The sequence below is a fragment of the Macrobrachium nipponense genome, chromosome 16 (genome assembly GCF_015104395.2).
Source record: "Macrobrachium nipponense isolate FS-2020 chromosome 16, ASM1510439v2, whole genome shotgun sequence".
NCBI classification, from domain to species: domain Eukaryota; kingdom Metazoa; phylum Arthropoda; class Malacostraca; order Decapoda; family Palaemonidae; genus Macrobrachium; species Macrobrachium nipponense.
Genome location: NC_087209.1, coordinates 89,467,575 through 89,494,875, shown reverse-complemented (window position 1 = coordinate 89,494,875; position 27,301 = coordinate 89,467,575).

Here is a 27,301-nt window from a genome sequence, read left to right as displayed (position 1 = left end):
TTACCAAAGGAAAAAATTCATGGTGGTACTTCATACGTAAATATAGTGGATATTCGAAAATCGCTAACTCCAATTTTTATTTTTAACGTGTCACGAAGCAGTTTTCCGCGAAGAAACGATTACTGACTTACAAATAATCGGGTTATTCAGGAATAGCAAGTACCAGGGTTTACAAGCGCCAAAGTTGCCGAAGATCCCTTTCGTGTAATGACTGAATGAAAAACTGTGAAATAAATTTAGTTTATATTTGCATATTCCCAAACATCTTCAAGCAGCAAAAGTCAACGAAAATTCTTATTAGCCCCAAGACAGTTTTCTCTTTACCCTTTCATGGAAAACAGAAACCGGAATGACAAGCTTTTCCCATACTGATTTAAGATTGATTGCCCACGATGCTCATTTCATCCGTCGCCTCGGAATTTTCCTTCATATTGGCCTGAGCTTTTGAAAGCTCTTTCCATGAAAAATTAATAAGAAAATTCAGTCCTATTAACCAAATATATTCATATTATGATTATCGTATATGTTTGATTATATCCAAAGTCGGTATCGCAGTCACGATCCAAGACATTTTTCGGTACCCGACCTACCAACCAGCAAACCGGTGTGGTACTGTTTTAACTAGAACAGTCATGATGAAAATATTGATTACGTTGGCTCGCACAAATTTCTACACTGTTGTAGTACCTTAGCGAGCAGCATTTGTTACCTTTGGGCTTGGCTTTAATATATTTATGTAAGTAAGCATATATATATATATATATATATATATATATATATATATATATATATATATATATATATATATATATATATATATATATATATATATATATATATATATATATATATATATATATATATATATATATATATATATATATATATATATATATATATATATATATATATATATATATATATATATATATATACATCAAGCAACAAATGTCCTTTAATTTCAATTCGCTCTACCTCGGAATAATATATTTTCATGTATGCTTTACTGAAGGGGAATTTTTTAGGCGATAAGAGAATTGTCGGCTCCCGGGCGCAAACCCTCGAAACCAAACAAATCCAGGACAACAGTGAAGCTTTAACCCACCCAACCACCTCAAAAGGCTATAAGTTTTAGCCGCCTCTCACCTTCAAATACCTGTCGCGCTCAGGTATTCGTTATTTAGAGACGGTTTTCAACCCACCTCGACCTCGGTAGCGTTGTAGTGCTTTTGACAGCATGTAGCCATTATATGAGTCATATCACATTACCGTGATTCATATACATACATCGAACTACAAATGCCCTTTAATATCTAATTCGCTCTACCTATGAATTAATATATTTTCATATATGCTTAACCGAATGGGAATTTTTTAGGCGATAAGAGAATTGTCGGCTCCCGGGCGTGAACCCTCGAAACCAAACAAATCCAAGACGTTAAGCATATATGAAAATTATATTTAATTCCAAGGTTAGAAGAATTAGAGATTAAAGGACATTTGTAGATCGATGTATGTATATGAATCCACGGTTAATGTTATATGAATCATATAATAATATATATAGAATTAGATATTAAAGGACATTTTAGTCGATGTATGTATATGAATCACGGTAATGTAATATGACTCATATAGATATAGATATATATATATATTTATATATATATATATATATATATATAATATTATATATATATATATATATATATATATATATATATATATATATATATATATATATATATCTATATATATTATAATATATATATGGATATATATATATATATATATATATATAATTATATATATATATAGATATTATTATATATATATATATATATATATATATATATATATATATATATACATATATATATATATATATATATATATATATATATATATATATATATATATAGATATATATATATACATACATATATATATTATATTATATATATATATATATATATATATTATATCTAGATATATATATATATATAGTATATATATATATATATATATATTGCTACGTCTATAGGACGCCTCGCCTTCCCAGCAGATTTTTAGTTATATTTAATTATAAAAGTAGCAGCCATGCCGTCTCCTGAAGCTACTGTTGTTGGGAGAGTGGGGATGTCGTAGGAATGATATTTCCGGTACTGACGGAAGCTTAGGGTAGAGGCAGGTCACAAGAGTAGCTAGGCTTCGAGATGGATTTTAGGGACTTCTACAATAAGACCTATTTTCCTTCCCAATTTGCTGGCGTTGTGTTTACCATTTACCACCTTTCAGGCAATGCTCGAGGCGGTTTTTGGAAGCCCCGTGATTCGAAAGCAAGCAGTATCGCTCTCAGTCGGCTGCGAGACGTGATCTCGGACAGAGGTCAAATTGCCAGCCTCGCCAAAATTAGGCCTACCCACGACGCACTGGTGGACACGGACCCCAGACCTGAACAGAGGTCGGACCGCATTCTTCTACAAGGATACACAGAATATTGCATAAAGGTACGTCTGAAAGTGTAAACTTCAACCCAGCACCTTTTACTACCATACGACTCTTGCTAAATTCATTTTCAATTCTTATTTTTACCCCCCCTTCTACATAAGAAGCCCTTGTCCCTCACGGGCCACGTGCTCCCCTTTGTGACTTGTTAAAGACCTAGTTTTTCGTGCATACCTCAGTGAACCATTCGAGTTTACCTTCCCCAATGTTAGAGAATTAATCAGCCTTAATCAAAGCAAGAAGTCATTTTTCCTTTTATCTCGTTTAATTGGGATTCTTTTACAGATTCCATGAGTCACGTGCCGTCTCTGCCCGCAAGTGTGCATTAACCCAAGTGAATGAAAATCAGCTTGAATTGAATGAGACTATAAGCCCCAACGTGGGGGCCAATATCATTTAACTTTTCTCCAGGCCACCAGCACGGGCCTTTTTGTAAATAAATAGTTTAAAGTAACGAGCTGAGTTTTCTGGCGACCTTCCCTCTAAAGAAAGTTTACGGTAAGTTCAAGCAATTCCCTCTTGAAATCCCCTAAATTACTTCCGTTTACGTATCTAGTCTCTCACAAGGCCCTATATACGTAAAATTGGCGAATCTTGCCTGATTGAAACCTAGCTTGCTTAAAAAAAGCTTGTAAATCGCGTTATCCGTTGTAAAACGTAAACTGTAAATTATTTTACAAAAGCGTAAATCAAGCACACTTGCAGGGAAAGAAGACACACTGACTCACGGTAAGGTATTCCATTCATTAATAGATTATTTATAAACCTATGTTAGCTTAAGGTACATTAAGTATTTTTATTTAGAAGTGTTTTAAACAAATGTGAAGGTAGAAATCTTATTATTGTAACGGCGAAGCGCCAGAGCTTTATTTTAGCGGCGAGCAAACAATTTGCCCGCGAATTCTCTGTTACTTTGTGCTGTACTCGTCGTACGAGACAGAGCACGTGTGTAGAATAGATGCCAGAAAGAACCAGGTCAAAACTAGGAAGTGCTTTGCCAGGGTTTATTGCTGTGTTTGAAAGCCTAGCTAGTTAGGAGTGTTTTAACTAATAGTTACGGCAAAAGAAGTGTACAATTCTTTTGTCTGGGATATGTTAGGGAATCCATTTTTAACTTAGTTTCATTCCAAGTGTTGGTAACCGCTTACAACCTTCGGCTAATTCAGCTTCGCGCTCTCTCGCGCTCAGCCGGCTTCTCAACCAACCTTCGTCTCATTCACAGCGGCAGCCATGTTTGTTTTCTCTTTCAACATTACCTAAACAATTTAAGCAAAGTAACGTAATAAGTCTCAAAGTTTTAACGTAAATAATATCGATCTCGGTACTAGTATCTATCGTTCTGCCAGAGAAATTAACGTAATTCGCCTTGAATAAGAAACTAAACGTTCGTGTTGTAAATCGCCTCGCATTTAAAGAGAATCAGCTGATTCGCCATCAATGCTAGCACACCGTGGTGCTAACCCGCTCTTCTCGCCTCACGTGTTCCACCTCGCATCGCTCACTTCCATTATCGCGCGCTGAGCGAAAATTTCATTTCACTTAACGTAACCCTCATTTACAATTGTTTTGCTAACATCGTGTTCAAATCCTTACCGTAATTTTTCACTTGTCCTTACGTAAAGTTAACGTAAATCTTGAAAGTAGAGTCACTTGCAAGAATTGTTAACGTAAAACGCGTCTTGTAAAATTCATATCGAAACGCAAATCATTTCATAAGCGCAAGCCGCTAACATTAACGTAAACATCGTTCACCGCGCGCGTTATCATTTCATGAAACGTTATCCAAAGCAATTCTTTCATTTCACGTTAACGTAAGTAAATCATTTAACGCAAGTTGCGTCATATTAAACTAACATTAGTAGTTCAATTCAAATATAAGGGAGTTCATTCATATATCATTTTTCACCCTCTCCGAGAGAGAGAGAGAGAGAGAGAGAAAACCAGAACACAGTATTCACGAAGCCAAGAGTACTACATCTTACCATTAATTATAGCATGCCGAATTAACCTTATTTTAGTCTCTTGTGTCTTTCATTTACACAGCGTGATACGTACGCGCATGTGTCCATTGCAGTTTGCAAGCATTTATTTATTTCATTTATCGAGTACTTCAGCGAGGGACTGAGCATTCCTAAAATTATCATTACCTGTCGTTGCCCGAGTGGTCTTGTTAATTTTTATCACAAAAGACTTGCGTATACCGCAAGCACAATTCGCACAGTGTGCCACGCAAATTCATTACTTCCAGACAGGGAAGTCGTTACCAGTTTTTTTATTTTTGGACTGGCCACCACCAGTGCACGTCAGGTCTTATCATTTTACAGTGCCACTAATTCTTGACACTGTTCACCGACTGGCCGCTGAAGTACTCCCACCTTTTACTTTCTCTCCTCCACTATTACCCTCTGCCATGAGCAGTGCCATTTCACTTCAGTATATTAGTATACTGCATGTAGTGTCCGGGACACACCAGCACGATACCAGTGCTCCAAGGAACGCCTCCTCATAAGTGCCATTGCACCTGTACAGGCCGTACAGGTAGCCATTAAACCTGCGTGTCCCGTCCTTACGGAACGCCCAAATAATTAGTGTGTCCGTTTGGTGTACAAGGGTCAGTGATCCTTCGGAACACTCAACAAGGGAACGCCTCCCAGAAGTGCCGCAATACCAGCCCTAAGTGCTGACAAGGAACGCCTCCTCATAAGTGCCGTGCACCTGTATTGGACCTACAGGTAGCCCATTCCAGCGTCTCCCAACTTAGGAAACGCCCTTAAGTGTGACGTACGCCGTACACTCCATTTGATTTTTTCACCTCTTTAGAAGGTGCCAATCCAGAAGTGCCACCAACTTACGGGACACTTCCCAAGTGCCACAGAGCACCCAGTCTTCTCAGACTTTTTTCTCCACCACGTCGCAGAACACCTTTCCAAGTGAGTGCCACTTTTCCACAGTAGGCACTCCTATTCCATTCCGTACCCTTCCTGGCCATTATTTTCATCAGCCTCTACTGCAAGCCTAAGGGAAATGTCTTCCCCTGCTTCCCGCGACTTCTTTGCCAGAGAGCTAGAGAAGCTCGGAGCCCTCATAACTCTGGGCAGGAGGCTGGTTACACTGGACCAGCCCTTGACAGTGGGGATAAAGACGCAGCAGGCTGCTGCGCGCCAGCAGGGAAAGGAAGAAAGCGAAGCAGAGAGGAAAGCCGCAGAAGCAGAGAGAAAAGAAAGAGAAGCAGAGAGGATAGCCAGAGAAGCAGAGAGAAAGGAAAGAGAAGAAGAGAGAAAGCATGAGCTAGCTCTCCTAGATGACGCAATCTCTCTGCTAGTTTCCAAGCCCCAGACCATGAGCTGGACTCCCGGTAAGAGGTGGTTGCGGAGGTTCTGCACCACTTGTTGTGTGCGTGGGCATGCTGTGGATTCCGACCAGTGCCCAAGTCGGTCTCTACCTTGGGAGGAGAGCTTCCAGGGTGAACTTCTCCAAGGCTACCATGTAGCCCTGCCTGATGAACTGTCTCCTAGCCCTATCGTGGGTACAAGTCATGGCCGACACCGAAGCCCAGGTCTCCCTTATTTGCCCATAAAGAAAGGCATTGCCTAGGGGTGCCAAAATCCGGACTGGACGAAGAAATTCAGTTCGAATGGATTGACGGTAACCTCTATTCTGTTCCTTCGGTCCTTCTGAATGTGAAAATGCCCTTTCTGGACCAGGTGACCAAGGAAACCACATTGTGCCGCCTGGGCGTAGTGGACCAATTTCATGATGTTTATCAGGTTGAATAAATTGGGCCGAGATTTACTAAAGCCGTATCTCCCCTGGACGCAGCTCCCACTACCAGATGCACCGGACACCTGCAGCATGCCAGATAACCACACCTCAATTTTAGGTTCAGAGGCTAGTGCCTCCGATGTCCCCGACATCCTGTCTATTTGCGAACCTGGCCCTGACCCAGTGTCAGAGCCCGAAGTTTCTTCCGCACCATCTCAGCCTCTTACCACTTTACCGCCTACCTCCTCCCCTTTGGAAGAGGTAAGCCCACCAGTTAACCCCGGACTTGTTTCCGAGGGTGATTCAACGGAGGATTCCTTAACCTCCCTACCTCAAACCACTGCCAGAGAGGACTCTTCACCTGTGCCAGAGCACACTGCCAGCCTTGGTGACTCCGCAGATTTGCAACCTGTGGGGCCATCTCGGCCTTATCATCCAGTGCCACGGAAGAGGTTCTGGAACAAGTTCTGCCGAGACTGTGGCCAGCAAAACGGGTCACATGTCTGCAAATTACGGAGGGTGCGCGAACCAACAATATTCCGGCCATCGCAATGGCCGTCACCAATCCTTCTTCTCTAGGACCCCCAGGCCGCTAAGGGCCCTATAACCGTCGCACCCCTCCAAAGCCATTATCAGCCAAGCCACGTCGAGCCTACGACGACTCTGGCGCTCAAATCTCCCTGATACGGGGGGAAGACAGAATTTCCCCGAGGGGCTAATGTTGATAGACGTCGATTGATCACCATTGAAGGTATCAATCACATTAAAACTGATCCTTCCGACCGTCCAATTGAGGGTCACTAGACCTCACTTCTCCAAAGTTTGTACCCTTGCAGTTTGCAAGCTACATTCCAGGAGGTTACGACCTCCTCCTAGGGCAAGACATGAAGTCTCCCTCGCATTCCAAAAAGCCTAGGGGTCCTAACCCACAACAAATCACTCCAAGGCAGGAGTCATCGAAATTCTACTTCCTCTAGGAAGTATGTCCACCAACAGTCTCCCCCGTTCCCAAGGAGGGAGATTGACCATTAAGCGCAGTTCCGTTGCAAAAACCTGTAACGTAATAGGGCACTCTACTAATTGGCCTAGGTGCCCATAGCAAACTACCAGCAGCGGACACTGTCCATTTTTCCACAAGGCCTAGCCTTCAACAAGAGACAGGAGCCTCTGTCTCCCATTTTCCAAGGGCAACGCTGAGAGGTATTGCACCTCCGGTACCCATCACAGGTCCAGTCGACCTCAACTCTCTGCCAGTGCCACTTGGCAGCACTGAGCAGTGCCAAGCTCCATCCAGCCTGGACGTAGAGCCACCACCGAACTTGACCTCTGCGCCTGGCCCCGAGCTAGCGCCGGCGCCTAACCTTATCAAGGATCCTCCTACAGGAGATCCTCCAACAGGCATGGAGCTTACCACAGCCCATGGCCAATCACTAGTTCCTTCTTCTTCATCCATTACCTCTGTCGCCCGAGGATGAACCTCCGGCAGACCTTACCTTTTGTACCTCCTCTGGAAAACCAGGAACTGCCTGACCAGGAGTCAGCCTGGATTTTACCCTTTTCCCATCCCGACGGTTGAGCCGCAGCAGCCGGAGTGAGGGGGTCCCCCACCTTCCCCCTTCATGCAGTAGGTTCCCCACCTCTCCGACGGGTTTTACGGTTGCTGCAGAGACCGAAGTAGGGTGTTCTCCTGAAATCCTTCAGGCTACCGCTGCCTCAGCTCCTGCCGGCGTTTCTGGCCTTTCCCCAGAGTCGGTGCTCCGTCTACTCCTAGGACTGGTATAGCCAGGTCCTGGAGGAATAAGAAGAAGAAGAAGAAGGACGTAACCAATCTTAACAAAACTAACCCAAGAGCCACATGCTCTCCTTGACACCTGTGCCTGAGGTACAGTGTCACATTCATTTGCAGAATGATCCTGGCACCTACCCAGAGAATTGGTTTTTAGCCAGTCCCGATCTCTGCCAGTAGCACTAACCCTCTAACCCCTAGCCACTGTAATACTAACCCTCACTTAAATATAATTACCTCATTGCATTTCCCTCCTGGTAAATTAACCACTCATCATCCCCACGCATCATTACCTCTCATTATGTATTTTAACAGTTTCCGTCGCTGAACTACTGCTGTGCGTACCACACTCTGGAATGATTGCGTCTTCATTTAACTGTATTGAGTAGGTTAGGCTAATGATTTAGTACCAGGGCATTAGGTTAGTAGCAAGTAGAATTTTCAAGTAACCTTATCTAAGGGTAGAGTAGATTGTCGTCACAAGAAACACAAAACCTGTAGTTTATTTATTAGGCTAGACTACATCACTATATTAAGTTAGTACACTTAGCATCTTTGCCTATAAGTTAGGTAGGCCATTGTAGTCAGCCGTATCGCTGCTCAAAAAACTTCAAAAGTTAGAGTAGGAGAAACTGGGTTGTCGAGGCGATCAACTTATTTAAGCCAAGACCTTCACGCCCGAAAGGGAGTGAATGCCTTTTATCTTAACAGGGGGAGCTGCTACGTCTATAGGACGCCTCGCCCTTCCCAGCAGAGTTTTAGTTTATATTTAATTATAAAAGTAGCAGCCATGCCGTCTCCTGAAGCTACTGTTGTTGGGAGAGTGGGGATGTCGTAGGAATGATATTTCCGGTCTGACGGAAGCTTAGGGTAAGAGAGGCAGGTCACAAGAGTAGCTAGGCTTCGAGATGGATTTTAGGGACTTCTACAATAAGACCTATTTTCCTTCCCAATTTGCTGGCGTTGTGTTTACCACCTTTCAGGCAATGCTCGAGGCGGTTTTTGGTTTTTGAAGCCCCGTGATTCAAAAGCAAGCAGTATCGCTCTCAGTCGGCTGCGAGACGTGATCTCGGACAGAGGTCAAATTGCCAGCCTCCCAAAATTAGGCCTACCCACGACGCACTGGTGGACACGGACCCCAGACCTGAACAGAGGTCGGACCGCATTCTTCTACAAGGATACACCAGAATATTGCATAAAGGTACGTCTGAAAGTGTAAACTTCAACCCAGCACCTTTTACTACCATAACGACTCTTGCTAAATTCATTTTCAATTCTTATTTTTACCCCTTCTACATAAGAAAGCCCTTTGTCCTCATCGGGCCACGTGCTCCCCCTTTGTGACTTGTTAAAGACCTAGTTTTCGTGCATACCTCAGTGAACCATTCGAGTTTACCTTCCCCAATGTTAGAGAATTAATCAGCCTTAATCAAAGCAAGAAGTCATTTTTCCTTTTATCTTCGTTTAATCTGGGATTCTTTTCAGATTCCATGAGTCACGTGCCGTCCCCCCCCCTCTCTGCCCGCAAGTGTGCATTAACCCAAGTGAATGAAATCAGCTTGAATTGAATGAGACTATAAGCCCCAACGTGGGGGCCAATATCATTTAACTTTTCTCCAGGCCAGCACGGGCCTTTTTGTTAAATAAATAGTTTAAAGTAACGAGCTGAGTTGTTTTCTGGCGACCTTCCCTCTAAAGAAAGTTTACGGTAAGTTCAAGCAATTCCCTCTTGAAATCCCTAAATTACTTCCGTTTACGTATCTAGTCTCTCACCAAGGCCCTATATACGTAAAAATATATACATACACTATATATATATATATATATATATATATATATATATATAGATATATATATATATATATATATATATATATATATATATATATATATATATATATATATATATATATATACGCACACACATCTCGTTCAAGTTTTGGCGTTATTATGCAGTAAGTTGCCAGGAATACTACACAAACATTATTTGCGGTTCTGTAGAACTACCCTTGTATGCAAACAACCGATGCTTTCAAAGTTACCACCATCCCAAATAACACCTACTGCGTATTTTTACAGGATAAACAAAAATATTCTTTTGCCACTAATATCATTCTCCCTCTCCTAGAGTAGTTTTTCCTATTTCCGTTTCCCCATTTATCTCCTTCCTACCAATTTTACTGTCTTGTTATCATAATCGTTTCTAGTTCGCTTTCTCATCGCCACATTTGCCTTTATCCCCCGACTTTTCTATTTCCCTCTGTCTGCTTCCCATTCCTCTCTGGTCTCATCTCCTAATTCCTCCTTTTCCTTTTGTGTCTTTTGCTTTTGTCTAGTTTCCCTCCCTTAAAACAGTTTCCCTTTCCTTTTTTTTTATTTGAATCTCTTTCACTTCTCATTTAATTCCTTTATTCTCTAGTCACATTCATCTCTTTACTTATTCCTTCCCCAAGTATTCTTTTCCTCCCCTTTTTGAATCTTCATTTCTTTATACACTGTCACTCTTAGACTTCTTTTTTCATTTAATTTCTTTTTACTTTCTTTTTCGTCTTCATTTCTTTCCTTGACTTCCACCTTCAGTCTCCGTTTCCTTTTGTTCCATTTTACACTTAAGTTCTCGTCTTCTTTTCTTTATTTATACCTTCAATCGAATCGCTGTTTTCTTCTCCTCCTCGTTTGTCCCTTTTTCCCTTTCCAAAACTGACCTTCCACTATATTTACCGTCTTCTTTCTCTCATGTGGGGCCCGCCCTTCTGTTTCATGTCAGTTACTTATCTTATTCTTCATTTCTTCAACCACCTAATCTTTCTAGTTATGTTTCCTTTCTCCTACAAGTTCCTCATTGGACGACTGGGTTGCATACCCGCCTATTCAATCTGGTAGGCCGAGTTCGCTTTCCGCTTGCTGCCAGTTGAGGAGCCAAGAAATTCACTTCTGGGGGGAGTTGAAAAAAATTTCATTTATCGAACTTAATGTGGTTTCGGGGGATCCCACAATAAGCTGTAGGTCCCGTCGCTAAGTAACCAATTGGATCTCAGCCACGTAATGAAATTCTATTCCTTTCGAGCCAGCTCTAGTGGTCTGGTTAAACTAAGATATAATTACTTACTCCTTTCTTCTAACATCTTAATGTCTAATCCGTGACTCCCTTTTATCCATTCCCCAGCCTCTGTTCTCTTCTCTTGACCCCTTTTCCTCATACTATTCTCTGTATCCATCATTTCTTTCCCCCCCTTTTCATTACAGCCGTCATGGCCATCGTTTTTTTTCCATCCACCCTATATTATTTTTATCCATATAGTCCCTTCTAATTCTTCATTCCAAGCAGGATCCCAAAGCTAAATGGTCGGTTTGACTGGATGCGCCTTCTCTATCTGTTTTTATCAGAAGCATCTGCCTCTACTAAACCCTTCTTATCCAAAACCTTTCTCACTCTTGTCCTTTGTTTCTTTCCTTTCGACCTTCTACCCAAGCCCTCTTCAGTCCTTCCTCCTCACTCATCCCTACCACATGCCCAGACCATCCCAGCCTAGGTTCCCTTATCGTAAAAGTAATCTCTGACACTCCGACATTCCACATCCATTTTTTCTCTTTATTCATCGAAAAACCTATATCTAGCAACTTTCAGGTGCTGACGTTTTTTTAATATTTTCATAAACAGTCACTGTTACCCTCAAACTCTCTCGTTTCACTTCTTCACTAAACGGGAATGATTTAAACAGTATCATATAAGCATTACAGACGTCATTATTATTATTGGAAAAGTAAATCCACATAGTATGTCTGTTTTGATTTTGTTATTTAAAATATAAAGCAGAAAGCTTTCGATGACCTGCACGGTCCTCCTTGTCATTCTGACTATAATTTAAAAAAGTGACCATACAAAACCCTTGTTTTTTTTTACTTGTTTACAAGTAAGCTGTTTGAAGATGGGTAGTTCGCTCTTCATGTTATCCCCTCATTCTCTGACGGCAAACCAGCTAATCGCCTAGATCTAAGTGGCGGCTCGGCTTTCGAGTCACTTGGTCTGGATTGTCCATACCGAATTGGGCGCCAGCAAACAATGGCCACTGGGGTGTGTCCCCGTTACCTGAACGAAAGAAGATGAGGTAGAGGCAGTATCATTATACAAGCTTTCCATATTAAAATCTCTTATAAAATGACAAAAAATTATTTCATTTAGAATAAAATCTTCATGCGTGAAGGCTTTATTACCTTCCATAGAGAGCCCCTGTTAATAATTGCTCCTTCCACCAACCTTCTAATACTTTTTTGTTTACTTTTGAAAATTATTTTTGACTACCAATTTATGCGGTGATCGTTATTTAAACTATGTGAGACTAGTGCATTATTCTCAGCATGCAAATTATAGGCTCTTTTGTGTTCACTGATTCTGATTGGTAGGGCCCCGCCCACTTTCTCCGTAATATTTCTTATCGTAATCCAATTTCTTTGTTGGAGTTATTATTTTGCATGAGACAGCTTCTTCGAGAGTATTCGTATAACACCAGGTCGACCTTTTCTTCGCCTTTTTTCATTGACGGTTTTTCAAACATTTCGTAAATTAGGAATAAATGGTAGGGTCAGATACTTTTTCTAGTTCTTTTTTGTATTCATATTGACTTTTGATGTAGAAAATCCTTTTGGCTTTAGTGAAGGCATTATTCCTGAAATTTTCTGGATAGCATTATTTTCCAAAAACTTCTTTTATATGCTCAAATTCACTGTCAATATATTCAAGATCACTTATTTTAAAGGTTCTAAAAATGAAATTTACCATTACATTTTGCTTTACTTCATTATTACGAAAAGAATAAAAGTAGACATGAGTTTTCAGCATTAGAGTCACTTTTCTGTGAAAAGTAAATTTGAAACTAAACGTGATAGGGCCATGGTATAGCAAAATACTCAGAAAGGGCACCTTATTTTCCACTTCATATTCCCACTGTAAATTGAATGGAAGGTAATATGCTACTGACATTATTTTAAAAACGTTTTGAAGTCTATTTGATTACCTGGGAAAATTATGAAGAAATATTCGGGTAAACTGGTCGATTGAAAAGGGGAATCGAACAGTTTCCCTAAAGCTTTCTCTACAGTTACATCTCTAAATATATCTACATATCATAACTTTGGATTTGTTTCTCTATTATTATTATTTTTTTTTTTTTTTTTTGCTCTATCACAGTCCTCCAATTCGACTGGGTGGTATTTATAGTGTGGGGTCCGGGTTGCATCCTGCCTCCTTAGGAGTCCATCACTTTTATTTTTTTTCTTACTATGTGAGCCGTTTCTAGGATCACACTCTTCTGCATGAGTCCTGGAGCTACTTCAGCTTCTAGTTTTCCCCTGATTCCTTTTCCCCAGGGATCTTGGGATCGTGCTAGTGTTCCTATGATTATAGGTACAATTTCCACTGGCATATCCCATATCCTTCTTATTTCTATTTTCAGGTCTTGATACTTATCCACTTTTCCTTTCTTTCTGTTCAACTCTGGTGTCCCATGGTATTTGCGACATTAATGAGTGATACGTTCTTCTGATTTTTTGTCAATCAACGTCACATCTGGTCTATTTGCACGTCATCACCCTATCTGTTCTGATACCATAGTCCCAGAGGATCTTTGCGTGATCGTTTTCTATCACTCCTCCAGGTTGGTGCTTGTACCACTTGTTACTGCAAGGTAGTTGGTGTTTCTTGCACAGGCGTTCAGTGGAAGGCTTTGCCACTGAATCATGCCTCTTTTTGTACTAGTTCTGTGCAAGTGCCGGACATTCGTTTGCTATCTGGTTTATGGTCTTTATTTTTTTCGTATTACATTTCCCTACATATTCGACGGATGTTATTTCCATCTATCGTTCTTTGAACATATCTGGTTCTTAGGGCTGATCTTGTGCCGCTGTTTATCATTCCTTCAGTTTCCTTCTTTAACTCTCCCCTCTGTAACCATTGCCAATTGTCATCGCTGGCCAGTTCTTTAGTCTGTCTCATGTATTGTCCGTGCATTGGTTTGTTGTGCTATTCCTCTGTTTCTGTTGGTCATTCTCCTGTCTCTGTATATTTCTGGGTCTTCGTCTACTTTTATCAGTCCTTCTTACCATGCACTCTTGAGCCACTCGTCTTCACTGGTTTTCAGTTAATTCCCCAGTGATCTGTTCTCGATGTTGACTCAGTCCTCTATGCTTAGCAGTCCTCTCCCTCCTTCCTTTCGTGTTATGTATAAGTCTGTCCGTATTTTGCTCTTGGGTGTAGTGCTTTGTGTATTGTCATATGTATCCTAGTTTTCTGGTCTATGTCGCGGAGTTCTGCCTTTTGTCCACCCCACTATTCCTGCGCTGTATCTGATTACTGGTACTGCCCATGTGTTAATGGCTTTTAATCATATTTACGGCGTTGTGTTTTGACTTGAGTATCGCCTTGAGGTCTCTGCTATATTCTTTCCTGATCGTGTCCTTCATCTCTAGGTGTTTTTATATCCCCTCCTTCCATTATTCCCAGGTATTTGGATCCCGTCTCATCTATGTGTTTGATATTGCTCCCATCTGGTAGCTTTATCCCTTCAGTCCTTGTTACTTTGCCCTTTTGTATGTTTGACTAAGGCATATTTTTCTATTCCAAACTCCATTCTGATGTCCGCAGATACAATCCTTACGGTCTGGATTAGGGTATCTATTTCTTTCTTTGATGCTCTTACCATACAGCTTATGTCGTCCATGAACATCAGATGGTTCATTTACTTGCATCCATCTTCTGCAGTACTTTTGTCAATGGAATCATGGCTATTACGAAGAGTAGTGGGGACAGTGAGTCGCCTTGGAAGATCCCTCTCCTCATATAAACCTCCTGCTAGTCTTATTCCAGAGCTTGTAAGTATTGTATTCCAGTTGCTCATTGTATTTTTGAGGAAGCTGATGGGTGGTGTTTTCCTCTGCCCCATATATTTTCAGGCATTCTATTAGCCATGTGTGCGGTATCATGTCGAAGGCTTTCTTATAGTCTATCTTATAGTTTTCCTTCTCTACTGTTCCTGTTTGTTCTTAATTACCATTTTGCTATCAGGAGCTGGTCTTTTGTGCTCCTACACTTCCTTCTGCTGCCTTTTTGTTGGTGGGGGATGTTTGGTGTTTGTATCCTCTAGGTAGTTGTATAGGCTTTTGCTGATGATACCTGTTAGTAACTTTCATATTATTGGTAGGCAGGTGATAGGCCTGTAGTTATTATTATTATTATTATTATTATTATATTATTATTATTTCATACACATTTTAATAATTACTTCATTACACATATGGTCTCTGGTCACTGGTCCCTTTCATCCAGCCAATTTTTTTCTGTTCACTGGTTATTCTTTCCTGATCCTATTTACTCTATCCACTGCCTGAGTATCCCTACTCCGTGATCTCTATAGTCATCGTTGACTTATCTTCATCCCATATTATATAACAATCGTTGAGATCTCTTCATCTAAATCTTTATCTAGAACAGTTTTTTTCTCGCTCCTCGTCCTATAGTATTCCTAAACAATGGCTTCTCTCTATACTTCTGCTTCTTTTCTGTTCAACACTCCCTTTATCCCCTATTTCCTTCTCATCCATAGCTATCTCTATTCAGTATTCCCTAGTCCCATTACGCCATCCATTGTTCTACCTCGCCAAATCTTCAATCCCTGTATTATAGTATTTGTTTTTAACTTTCATTTCGTTTGGGGTCTGTTTGGCTGCTATAACTCTCTTCATAACGGCATTTGCTCTTCCAATGAATCATTAAAATTCATCTTCCTTTCTCTCTCTCTCCGTCATCTTTTGTGAATGTATCTCACATTCAATCATTTACATTCGTACGTCTTTTCCTCCAGATGTTGCAATTACGCCATTTTCCATCTCATTACCCTAGTTTAATTCCCTCTCCATTTTCATTCATTATCTTCGTCTATATCGTTTCATTTCCTCGTCGCGTTTTCCCTATCACTCTCACACTAATTCTCACGTTTTTATCCTCTTTATACTCATCATTCGTATGTTTTCATTCAAAGCACAGCATAATTCACCAGGGAAACCATTCCCACACCCAATGATATACGAAACACTGCCCATTGTATTACAAAGTCCGTTTATTAATAGCCAACTTTCTTTGCATAATGGCATTCCATCAACCAGACGCCGGAAGAATTCACATGTTGATTCACGTTTTCTGTGGCATAACCAACAAGAAGTAATTTATGATATGCAAAGAAATTCGAACACTGGCAGTTGTTTCATTAGGAGAACAATGAATATACGTAGTTATTGTTGGTACTAAAATTACCAATTTTAATTGTATATTTTTTATATTATATTTTACTATTAATTTCTATTCTCGACGAATCATGAGGTTATAATGACGGTTTCGATGATTCCGTATTTTAACTTTCTATTTTTTTTTTCGGATATTTTCCTGCTCTATTACGTCTCGATAGCCATTATTGAGTAACAGCGGCTGGAACATACCTTGGATTATGATATGGAATCAAGTAAACATATCAGTAATAGATTTTGGGAAACATTTTTATTTATATATGATAACTTCAAATGCCACAGAACGTAAAATTGCTTATATTTAATTATAGAAACTATCTAGAAGATGGTGTATTTATATCCTCACTCCTTGATATAGGGGAACCAGTGACCCCTCATTTATTGTATTGCTTTTCTTCTTCCCCAGGTTAAGCGGCATCATATCATCCGTCAGGTCGTCTCGCCAAAATCGCAATTTTTACTCCTTGCAATTAAAAATCCTCGGATTGAGCGTCAAAGTCACAGGCGCTGTCCCTTTATTGCCCAGGTCGGGAATTCTCTCTGATTGTGACAGTTATAAACTTCATCTAGAGGAGGTCCTGATGCTCACTTCGCGTTGGAGTGCTATTTTGTATCCCTCCCCCTACTTATTAGTTTCTGTAAAATAAAACTATAGAGATGGCTTTGTCTGTCCGTCCGCACTTTCCTATCCGCCATCGGATCTTAAAAAGCTACTGAACCTAGAGTACTGCAAATTGTTTATGTTGCTCATCCACCCTCCAATCATCAAACATACCAAATTGCAACCCACCAGGTGAAAGTTAGCCATGATCGTGCATCTGGCACGGCTGTAGGTGCCAACAACACGAGCTGCAACGGGGCTGCGGCTGAGAATTTTATGGGTCGTGGCATAATGCTGTATAGGAAACTCGATTGCGCCGAAGAAACTTTGGTGCACTTTTTACTTGTTTTGTTTCCTCTCGGGGCTGTGTTAGTTAAAGGCATTGGGTTGCTCGTTCCGTCCCACTTTCCATCAGAAAACGTTAGATTCCAATTTCCTTTTCCAGCACTTGAACAAACATCGCCTGATGGTGCCCGAGAGCTCAGTATTTGTCAGGCTGTCATTTGATCAAAGGATCATTGAAACAGTAATATGGCCATATGCTTAGTAGGTTCTTCTCCCTCCTTCCTTTCGTGTTATGTATAGTCTTGGGTGTAGTCCTTTGTTTCCTGGTCTACGCTGCGGAGTTCTGCCTTCATCTATTTCACTACTCCTGCGTTGTATCTGATTACTGGTACTGCCCTTGTGTTGATTATTATCATTATGATTATGATCAGAAGTAATTTAAATTTACTATATCGCAGTTATTTACGCTTAATATCTTTGCCTAATCGTGATCAGATTTCTCAGAATACTATGAGTCAATTTTTTTCGTATAAATATGATATCGTACTCGGTAACCAACGCAAACAATACCATAGAACGATTAACGTTGCTATGTAAAATTATAGCGTGGAAAAAAAAAAAAAAAAAAAAAAAAAAAAAAAAAAAAAAAACTTCTCCGGGTATCATGCTAATAATTATTTGTTATCCGCTGCATTTAAAGAACTGAATGAGAAATTTTCAAATGATTACATCTTAATTTGAGTTATATAATACCTTTAAATTTCGGTGGTTATTAATTTTGTTTGATAATATTGGTCCCTTGTCGTAGTGAGAGAGAGAGAGAGAGAGAGAGAGAGAGAGAAGAGAGAGAGAGAGGAGATAAAACATACAACACACACGCGCCCAGACCTAAATGTAGTTTCTGCAACAAGGCTGTCTCAGCGTCACTTCATTTCTGAAATACTTTGGAACTTCATTGATATTCAACGTTAAATAGAAGCAAATTTCCTGTCGGAGAACAAAAGTTAAAAAGGTTGTCTGCGCTGAAACAGTTTTAATGCTCTTTCAATTCCTATTACATCCCGGAGACATTTGATTTTAACATGCTTTCTCGTTTAAGAGCAAAAATAGGCAGATGAATTGTAATAAAATGCCAATCGTTAATGAGATACAAACATCATTATCGTACATTTACCGACGATATTATGAAATCAGGTTTTTCCATTGAAGTCAGCCACTCGGATAAGTCATCATAAAGGTAATCAGGAGATTAATTATTACCTCATAAATCAGGATAATTGACGACAGGAGAGCCTGTAGCATTGATATTCAGTACAACGATTCGATTCATTAATGTCATCCAATCAACTACTTATTACTAATTTCAGAAATATCAACTAATTAAAAGGGACTTGACCAAAGGAAAAGAAATATCAATGCACAAAGAAGCAAGTTGGGAAATTTTAAAGAAACGGAAGCTATTTGAAAAAGTATGGAAATAAAAATGGCGAAGATTATAAAACCATTAACACACAAAAAAGGATTTTTGGTTCAATAGTTTTGATAATGAGTTTTTTTTTTTTAACATTTTTAACAACTCTGTTTATGTTGCAGTTTTTTTTTTTTTATTGTTTAGTAATAATGTGCATATCCCCTACATATCAACGTATAATTTCTTGCTTGGTGCCGACATTATTATTTATCACATGGAGCCGATCTATGCATGCAAGCATACATGCATACGCACACACACACACACACACATAGAAAGGCTTTGTGAAAGGAACCAGATGTTTTTTTTTTCAACAGGTTTGTAAAAGGGAAGGGGGAGAGCCATAGTATATGTATGGGGTATATAGCCTACCTGCCGATATAGAACCTTCGTGTCATCGATGAGTTAACAAACAAACGTTACAGACAGCAATAGTTGCTTTCATCTTAGATAAGTTAACTTTTGGCTCCTTTTTACAGAGCTTCACTTCAAGTGGGAGGAGTAACACTATTTGCTACGAAGAAAAATTGCAGTCTATGTGTTGACTGGTAAAATGAGTGAACTTAATGGACTAAACTCAATGTATTTTTTCCTTGCCTGAAGGTTTGCTAGTAAATCATTTGAGTAGACACTGGAATATTCTCAGTTAAAGAGGCAATTAAGTTGAAAGAGCAAAAACCTTTCGTTTTTAAAAAAAAATCTCCCTCTAGAGTTGTTCTTTTCATTGCTAAAACTGGCTTTTTGGTGAAGCATTTTCTGGTATTTGTTCCAGACCTAAAAAGTCATACCTTTTACTTTCCTGAAACAATTTGTATATTTTATTTATAAAGGGTTTGGACTAATGTAGAAAAATTAATCGATTTTATGCCTTCCAAACCAGATCAGTAGAGCTATAAAACAAAGTTGAAAATATCTAAAATCAAAATGCTTCTGGCATTATGTACTAGTACCTCCCAAATCTGATAAAGTTCTATTTCTTTTTTTTCTTCTTTTCTTTTTTTTCGTAAGGAAGGGCAACGATCCAATGACAATGGGTGCTGGGAAAAGAATCATATTTCTGTGCAACTCATACCTTCTAATTCTGTCATGACTATTTCCCAGTGTTGTCGGGCGGAATATTTGCATCCATGCCAAATTTTGATGGGAAATACTAAACAGTGTTTATTGCGTCTAAAAGAAAGCGCGGAATGTGGCCTAGAATTAGAAGTCACTTGCAACAATAAGTCACGTGTCACATGGATAATTGGTGTAGGGGAAGATTGACTTAATTTCTCCTGTTGTCTTGATTTCTTTGCCTTTAATAGAATGTGATAAATATAATATTTTTATGCATCAGTTTACTTACTTCGTGAGCTCAATCATTTACTCAGACTACTTCATTATGAAGGAGGAAAACTCATGAACGTTCATAAATATGGTTTATTTAGCCCGAAAGCCAACTTTTCTTCATCCTGACAATTCTATAAATGAGGTCCAAGCAGGCTTGATAGAGACAAGGGGATCCGAGAGAGAGAGAGAGAGGAGAGAGAGAGAGAGAGAGAGAGAGAGAGAGAGAGAGAGAACGAGTATTAACGAAAAACGATAAAAAAAAAAATGGATTATAATAGGTAAGTACACAACAAATCTCAGCTAAATAGTTCACATGACTTTCTGATGAATTCACGGCCACAAAAGTGGTTTGAATTCTTATTTAAGATGCATTGGAACTACAGGAGCTCATTATTATTACCGAGTTCTATAAAATGGAAAAGAATACAGCCAAAATAAACGTTTTAATCAACTAAGAGCATCTATTTTGAGTCATTAATCAAATAAATTAAATCTACCTTTCTTATTCATTTATTAATTTTTTTAAGAATTTTTGGTGAAAGAAGTTTTAAGTAGCGTTGATTGATTAAGTTAGTAAGTAATCCATATTACTAATTAGTTTATTTTATCCGAAAATTTTTTTATTCATCCTAAACTTTTACTTTAATTTAGCTTATAATGCATCTTGAGATAAATTAATCTAATGAAGCATTTATTTTCTCCCAGAGATACTTGAATGAAACTTTAACAAACTCAAATTGTGTATAGAGTAAGATTCAAGCTCGACAGGAAGAAAACTTTTGTCAAACATTACAAATATTAGTCAGACACAATATAAGAATGAACTAATTTGTGAGTATTTCCCAATACATGACAGTTTTATAAAGCATTTTGAAAAAAAATGTAAAAGATGTATAGAACTTTCTTTGGAACAATCGAGCTTTCTGTAAAACGTATAATGCAGTATGAAACTCTCAGCTACGACCGTAGTCACCGGGCAGCGCTCAGTTGCTCCCCAGATGCGGTCCAAGTGAACTTGCGTCGGCGGCTGGCACCATACATACGATCCATAGCTAACCTTAACCTTAAAAAAAAAAAAAAAAAAAAAAAAAAAACACCCCTAGCCTAGAGGGCTGCAATTTGTTATGCTTGGTGACTGGAGGGGTGGATGATCAATAAAACCAATTTCCAGTCCTGTAGTCTCAGTAGTTTTAAGATCTGAGGGCGAACTGACATACAGACAGACAAATAGCAATCCTAATAGTTTTCTTTTATAGAAAACTAAAATAAAAAAAAAAAAACTTTTCGATAAAGATGGGAGAATTTCCTTTCCCGATTTCGTTTCGAAGATGGGATACTCATGAACGACATCGCTTGTGTGATCTCACAAATGTTTTTCACTAAAGTATTTCCAGATGGGATTAACGGGGGAAAGCTTGGAATGAAGTTTTACCTGTTGAATTATTTGAAAGCATGATTCGGTCAATATTTCCAATCCGTATTTGCTGTCTGACTGCCCGTCTGCCTATGAAGGATATTAGCTCGAGATGTGACTCCGTTTGCGAGTTTAATCAGCAGTTTCAAATAACTCAGTGACATCTTGTCAAAACGAGGCTTCACCGATCACTGTAATTAAGCGGATTCCTTCCCCCATTCCCCCACCCACCCTTCCCTTCTCTCTTCTCTCTTACTGACATGAATACAGAAACGAGCCTGTAAAAATATGACAGTTGATTTATCACTCGTGTAACGTTTTTCATCGATATGAAACATATACCTTCGTCGACCAACCTTCTAACATAAAGAGCTAAAATGTGTTTTAATAGTTATCGAACACCGTCAACAACCACCGGATGTGAATACAGACATTTCTAAAAGAACATGTTTTACATAATCTCATAAGCCATGCTATAAATAAAACGCAATGAGAATTTATTCTGATTCTTATTCAAAGGAAATAAATGAATCAGAAACACATTTCAATTTATGTCTGGAAATTTTCAGAGATTTTGTAAATAAGTATTTAAAAAAAAAAGAAAAGAAAAAAAAAAAACGTGCCATGGGGTCGAATATAGCATATTCTAATAGCATTCGAATACTAAAACCTTCAAAAACCAGATCTCCAAAATTTTTCATGGTAAAATTTATGCTGACAATAAAAAATACCATTTAATGTTCTTTCACTTAATAACCATCAATTAGAAAATGAAAGTCAGACATGAAAACCATTTGTACATAAATCCTGTTCTCCGTTATTTTCCTTTGTTGACTCCCAATCTTTGCGCTCCCACCAAAATTATTCTAATTTGTTCTGTAACTTTATGGCTCAGCCAAAGTGTTATTTGATCGTCTTAGGTGTATTACTTTTAGTGTGTGCTTGTGTAAGTGCGAATACATATATAAACGTTGCCTTGTTTACATCCACACCTCCAAACATGAGGCAGAGTTTATGGTTCGCTCAGGTATTGCAGATGTTTCCCCAGAAATGCGTCGCGGTTATGAAAGGCAGACATGAGGGGCACAAAATACTGAGCATTTTTCAATATTCTGTAAGATTCACATTTTCCTTTTATTTTCTCGAATGGTATGTGCGTAATGTTGTTTTTGCATGACTAATAGTATGTTTTCTCTCTAACCACTCACAACTTAAGGAAACTTTTCTATTTCGGTACAGTAAGTATGGGTGATGGCTCAACCATTTTCACTGTTTCAAAATTTGTTTAGGCGTTCTGCAAAAAAAAAAGCCTTGATGGCAAATATTGTTTACTAATTATCCAGAAAGAAGCTGATCCAGTTGATGAGTGAATAAAACTCCCGTGGAGGAGGTAATAAAAGGATTTAGATTAAGAAAGAAACAGAAGCCATAAAAATTGATTGATTCCCCAACCAGTAAAATCGCGCCGCCGCTTTCCCTACTCTTAGATATTTCCTTCTTCTTCAGTAACGGAGTCTTCTTCAAGGAGACTTCACTCATCTCCTTCCTAAACCTTCTGAACCTTTTCACGTGAATTTTATCCTGCGTTAGATTCCCCCTAAAGAAAGTTTCTAAAGACTCGGAAATAGTACTAATACAAATACTTTTTCATAACGTATAGGTATTACTCTATTCCCATTCGGAGCTGAAAGACGCGATATAAATAGGATGAACTCCTCATTTTTGTAAATAACGCTTTTTTACAAAGATGACTCATACCAAACAAGACGAGATTCATCCAACCAGGAATTAAATTGTTTCTGGTACACCCCCGCTCCACTTGACGTAGTACTGCGTCCTATTACCTCTCTCCCTCCTTTTTAAAATATTGATGTAGAGCTCCGGTAACGTTAGCGGGGATTAACCCTCATTTTATAAAACAGTCCTTTAATAGTCACCCCCCTTGCAATCCTCTAAATAAATATACTGTAGGACTCTGTTTCCCGTCAACTTTCCCTATACTTAAATCAATCGTAAGTGCAAGTGTTCTGCACGGTATATCCTTTCCTGAAGAATACAGTCCTGTCCTCATCTGCTCTATGGACTACCAACCTTTCAAAAAGGGAACTGGCGGGTTCTTTCCGCGATGATCCGTTTTTTTATTGTATATATCCTGACTGAAAAAACTGCGGCTTATATCCTCTCTGTCTACTAACGCGTGAATGCGATTCGAGGTCTGCCCATCTCCTAATCTTCTGTGTGGCGTATTATTATAGCTGGTAGCGATGTCATGCAGCACATTAACGTATTTATTTGTATTGTTGTGAGTTATGTAACTATATATTTTACTTTTAAGTGTCCTGATAACTCTTTCAGCTATCGCCGCTTTAATTTCTCTCGGATGTTACACTATATAATTTTATATTTCTGTGTTTAGGTATTCCCTCACCTGCTTGTTATAGAATTCCCTACCTTCCTCCGTATTCAAACGTGATACCCGTCGAAAAAAAAGTTTTCTGATTCGAAGGGGAACCTTCTTTGAAATACAATATTTGCTAACTGCTTTTTACGACCTTATCTCACCTGCGGTGTTCTATGTAAATAGAAAATTTATTTTTTTTTAACGGATATGACTATTTCAGTTGTATATAAAATGTATTCTTTTGTAATGTCTATTTTAAGTGAGTAAAATATTTGCTCCCTTTATTTTATACATTCTTTCTCTTCGTATGAATAGTGTCATCAATCAGAACCTTTGAGATGCAAGCAACTCGTTTCTTCGCAGAAGATAGATCTGTCGCATATCAGTCCGAATTATCATAGCAGCAACTCGGGAAAGAGTGTGATTTGCCAGAAAATAATTGATGAGCATGATTGAAAAAAATTCTATGATATAGTACTATACTGCTGGGTGAATGAACATCCATTACAGAAGTACTCGCCTATAGGGAACAAGATCAGGATTAGTAAAGAATTATTAAATCCCTTTGAATATATAGATCGAGGGACGACTGACATGGACTGTTTATACACTCTCGATGACAGAAGCGTTTACTGCTGGACGGCATTCGTCAATCTCCGTCGTGTTTCATAACGCAGAATGTTCCATTCGGGTAAATTCAGTAGAAATATCAGTCTCAAACTGCTCCCATCACATTTGATGACGAATAGAGACATAGTTCAAATTGAAACTTTGGTCCGTCAGTTATCGGACATCAGAAGGGTGGCGAATTCTCCGAGATATATAAGAAGGCATTATCTCGTATCCAGTAGTACGGTTATCTACTGGTTGACTCGCACCTGATAGCTTACAGCGCGGGACTAATATGACGGGTGAAGCCGAATATCAAATTATTTACAACAGTGGTGACTAAGAAGCAGCTACGGGTATTGAAAAAGATATACGAAAATGTTGCATACACCGACAGTTTTTTAGCGACATAAATATATTATTTAGAGATGGTGTCAAAAAATGATCTAAAGAGTCAAACCCTCTTATGCTTTGCATAAAGTTACACTGAAGAAATTCCTACGAAGAAAGGTGATATCCCCAAAACTCAGGTCACCGTTAGCAGTGATCTGGCTGACATGACTAAACTCGCCACTGTAACGAAGGTTATAAATATCTTTTAATAAGTCATCAATCAGTTTTCGAGGCATTTAACAGGTTATTCCTCTAAAGAAAAAGGATGGGAATACTATGCAATGGACGTTAAAGAAGGATCGCGAATCAGAAGCTTTTTTTTTGTCGGGGGTATAGTATATCACGTTTTAATACGGATGAAGGTAGGGAAGCGTTTTGTCAACGGAATAAGTAACACTTTTCAAATCTGTATCCATATTTTTGAATGAGATGTTGGTGGAATCTTGTCCGATATTTCACTGTCAATCGTATATTAAACTGTTAAAAAATATAAAACCCATTGCGATGACTGTTAGGATGGAGTGGATTGTTTAATGTGATGATAATGAGACGTCTGGTAAATTAGAGCATTCACGGCTAATACCTTCCAGATGCTGCCAGGTGGGAAACGAGTGTCACGGGGACTCCTAAATCGCTTGGTATACATACCTACTCCCCCCTTGCTCCTTGATCTAGCGAGTATTGACATGTATTTACTAGAATCGGTGGATTTGAGAATTAGGTTGAAATGGATAATAACAGCTGGATTTTGGGTTTAGATATAAATGGAGAGTTGAACCAATTGAACGTGGAGAAGCCAAAATTATGGATTACAACGGGGTTACCCCGCCTATAACGCCATGTCCACTTTGAATGAGGCTTTATCAGTATAAAACGTATATCATCGGAACGAATGAATCATCTATAGTAATCGATCAGGCATTTGGAGCGTGTATTCCCAAAAAGTTAAGAATCACCTTGTTGACATGAAGAATTTTTTCGGAGAATATGCCAGAACGGGTATATTTCGAATACTGCGAGTTAAGTAAATATACGTATCACTATTAACGGGGACACTATATATAATATTCAAGAGTACATTCCCAGGGAGAATAACGCTATTATCTTACGAAACGCAGAAAGCAATCGGGGCCGGGCATGAAAACATGATCACTCAGTAGTTTTGCGTGGCGCTGATACGACCGTGGGGAAACCTATGAAATTTCACACCTATTTGATTTTTCGGGAGAATATGCCAGGGACGGGCTATACTTCGAACAATGCGAGTTAAGTAAATATACATATCACTATTATGGGACACTATATATATATTCAAGAGTACTTTACCCCAGGAGAGTAACGTAATTCTTACGAAACGCAGAAAGCAACCGGGGCCGGACGTGAAAACAGTATCACTTTCAACGCTTTAAAGGGGGAGATATATTTTCTGTTTTAGTTTCACGACCGAGGATGTGAAGGATTCGCTACCGGTCGAAATTTCCAAGGATAACAATCAAATTGCCAGGGCCAGTGGCAAAGCCTCACATAGTAATGCTTTTTGGGGATACGGACGTTATTCTATCAATTGATTCAGAAAGGATAATTCAGTGCGACGTTAGAGGGTGAAATGGATGGATACTAAAGAATTAGAAATATCTTTTAAAGACACGTTAGGGCCATTATTAGATATTTAGGAATATTCGCCTCAGATGATGTAGGAGAGTTTATATTACCGTTAAGTAGAAATGAACCTTTAGTCTTTATATCTAACACACTAGAGTCATCGTCGGGTATCAATAATATAAGTCATTGGTTAGAGAATTAGAGATATCTTTAAATGCCACGTAAGGGCCATTAATTAGATATTTAGGAATATTCGCCTTAGATGATGTAGACGGGTTTTATATAAGTAGAAATAAACCTTTATAATTTATATCTAACACTTTAGAGTCATCTTCGGGTGTGAATAATATAGGTCTCTGGGTATATACGTGGAAAGGTAACGCAGAAATTTGATTATCTTCTTTGACAGTTACGCTATCGAGCCTGAATTTTAATCACAAGGATTTTTCAGATTTCTGGGTAATCATTCTGAATAATAAATACCGTTTTCGAAGTTAAAAGACTGATACAACCGGATATTTTGTGTAAGTGTAAGTGCGGACTTGGTTCCGTTTTTTCGTGCACTGCGCAAGTCTCCGTGGAATAATAAGGAATGCAGAGGTTTTATCAGTACACCATTTACACAGGAGTGATCGGTGGGCAACGGGATATTATTTATAATATTTCTAAAGACGAAATGTTCAGATTGGAAGTCGGGTAGTAAGAAGAGTCATAACTTATAACGAATGTTTAAAGTGGAGGGGATTGCGAGTATTCTTCTAATGCAATACGATCGGAAGCGACTTTCGGGAAACAAGGAGAGAAATATATACTGGTGACGGGTAGTACCCTACTCGAAACCGAAA